We start from the raw sequence: 3,241 nt of genomic DNA, 5'->3' as shown, positions 1-3,241 counted from the left end.
AACCATTTTGACTGCAAAGTTTAAAGGAGAAGTGGTCCTGTTGCCCCGTATTCCAATGATACCGTTAGAATCTACGATACCATTCAGAAGACTACAGTTTCCTATTCGTTTAGCTTTTGCCATGTCCATTAATAAATCTCAAGGCCAAACAATGTCCAATTGTGGGTTAGATTTGGATAATCCATGTTTTTCCCATGGGCAATTATATGTTGCATGCTCAAGGGTGGGAAAACCATCAAATCTATTTGTGTTAGCTCGAGACAGGTTAACCAAAAATATTGTTCACCGATTAGTGCTTAGTTAAATTAAAATGTCTATAATTCAAAAAAATAAATACTACTATTAAAAATTAAGAATTATCTATCCTAAGATTATAAAATTAAATGTTACATGTTATCAACTAACAATTTTGTAATTAACTTATTTGCTAAAAATTTGAATATAAAATCAGAAATGAACTATTTTATGAAAATTTGTGCTTATTATCAACTCTACGAAAATTTTCATCAATAATTTTAAAAATTTTGTCCTCCAGTTCAAATCTCAATCCCGTGGATTTTTATACCAGATATATGTATACTAAGGTTTCCGTCTTTATTCATAAATAATAATTTCACTGTAGTGAATAGTTTACTTCAACACAGCAAATCTAAAAGTGAGGAAATGTTCATTCTGAGAATTCGAATGATTCAAACCGATTTATCGTTTAAGTTCAAAATTTTACAGTTTCATATGTACATACATAGGTATGTATGTGGCAAGTTAGTGTGTTGGGGAGCCATCTTCTTTATTTGTTTACACGCTACACAACAAAACAAAGAACGAACTTCGCCAAAAATATTTAAATTGATCAGAGACATTATTCCCTGAATATATTAAAATTCCGTACAAATTAATGGCCTTGAACAGAGTTCAGAAAGCGTTTTAACTATTTCAAATAAAAATTGGGCGGGGTGAAGTTCGCCGGGTCAGCTAGTACTTATATAGAAATAAATATTGTACCGTTTCTATCCGTATTATCGTAAATAGTATACGGATGAGAATTAGAACGATGTATTAAAAATCCAGCTTCAAATGTTAAATATCTTCTTTCTTCTTCTTTCTAAATTAAAATTATTGGTAGTAATATTTCAAAAATTTAGGAATACAAACCGTTTTATGTTTTCTGTCTGTCAATTGTAAACAAATACTTCAGAAGAAAGCTCACATTACATTAATATGTAATATCATTAATAGATAATTTTGTTTATATTAAGCAACAATGTTTATAGTTTTTGTTATTTAATAAAATAAATTTACTAAGTATTTACTACCTCAATATATGCAGCACTGCTTTGCTACCACTGAAAATCCAAGATGGCCGCTATTCACCCCTCAGAAAGCTACCACGAAAAGGTTATATACTGTATACTGTACTGAAGTGTTTTGCGTTATCTTAATAAATAATCGTTTAAATATTAAATGTGGTGTTTTTACCATCGCCACAAAACAAAAACAGAACAAAAAATATATCCAAAAACCAAATGGAAAAACTTTTTGTAGCATTAGGTACAGGATTTGCTGACGAGCAATTAGCTGTTATAAGTGCTACGTTCTCGAAAATTATTTAACATTTGTTATTATTATATTTAAATTATTTTCAAATATTTATGTTAAATTAGCGTACATGTGTAGAAATTGTAAATGTGTAGATTTAGTATTGTAAATTATATAAAGTATATTAATATAAACTATATATGAATCATATATAAGCTTTTTACAAAAAATGATAATATTTATAGTAAACAACAAACATACATTTTGCCTAAAAATTGATTGTATGAAACCCAATTCAACTCGTAATGTGTGCATAAGTGATAATATTTAAAAGCTACTCTAAACAAATTTCAAAGATTTTGTAAAAATGGGGAAAAATATAACTGTATACTTAATCACGTATACTTAAACAAATTTAAATAAAAAAAAACATCTAGAAAAATATTAATAAAAAAAAACTCGAGGCAAACTCCCCTTTACTTTGATTAAGAAGCGGCAAAGAACTTATAGCTGACTGGCGAAACGTATATGCGCACGGATCGAATGAAAAAGCTAATTGGGCGCCGTCCGCCAGTCCCTTTTGTTGATTGTGCTTGGTGTCCTCGTATGTGGTGTAGATGATGCCGGTGTGTTGAGTGTGAGGTGTGGATGATGAATATGGTGTAGATGTGTGGACATATGGATGGTGTAGTCATGTTGAGTATGGTGTGTATGTGTGGGGTGTAGCAGTATTATATTAAGAGGGGGATCAGGTGCTCACTTAGCCATCCCGGCCCMACTAAACGGCTGCTGAGACCCGTTGGTCGACGAGGGGGTGGTCCAGTCTGTCGACGCCGCAACGAGGTTACACTCCGCTGCTGTATGGCACGGTGGAAGTCGGGAGACGCGGCCGCGATAGTTGGGTGGCCGGTGCGCTTCGCGTGACGAGCTGTGATGTAGCAGCGTATGATGGGGACGGTGACACATTTGGCACAGTCTCCGTGACTCACACTCTGTAGTAGCATGAGTGTGCGACAGGCAGTTGAGGCAATGCCCGTGGGCCTGAGCAATTTGCTGCCGTTGCAAAGGCCGCATAGCCCTAAAAGTTCCACAATGATGAAGACGATGAGGGCGTCGACAGATGGGGCATCTTATTCGACGGGTCTCCGAAGTCCTCGATGTGGTTGATAGTGGTCATGTGCCAATACGAGTGGAGGGTGCAGCCGCGGTTGCCGCTACAGGTGCCGGCGTTCTTGCAGCCACARTTCGGGGCGCTGTTGTAGGCCCAGTGAGTGGCGCATTGATAGCGCGAGCGGTTGGCGGGGTTGCGACTGGTGTATCTACATCCATGGTGATCTGTGTAGAGAAGGTTGTTAATTATACATGTCTGTGATATAAATTGATATGGGCAATCGTGCCACGATATGTGGCATGAATGTGTCGTCGTATTGATCGACAATTATTGGTAAATATTCTTGATTATTTGATACGGCGTGTTAATTCCAACAGTTGTTACGGGCATGTTTTTCGTTTTAGTGCTCAATTTAGGGATTTTATTATATCGCGGTTTGGTTTTTTCGCTTTTCGGATTCGCGGTCGTCGGTGATTGGTAAAAAGCACAGCTTCACGAGCGGTCTGGTTAGTGTTCCGTTTTGCGTACGGAGATCCACAACTCGTATGTGACCGTCGGAGCCATAATGTAGCCTTTCTTTGCGGCCAAGCTGCC

The sequence above is a fragment of the Bactrocera latifrons genome, unplaced genomic scaffold, assembly GCF_001853355.1.
Source record: "Bactrocera latifrons isolate USDA-ARS-PBARC rearing strain unplaced genomic scaffold, ASM185335v1 scaffold_449, whole genome shotgun sequence".
NCBI classification, from domain to species: domain Eukaryota; kingdom Metazoa; phylum Arthropoda; class Insecta; order Diptera; family Tephritidae; genus Bactrocera; species Bactrocera latifrons.
Note: the sequence above shows the minus strand (reverse complement) of the source record.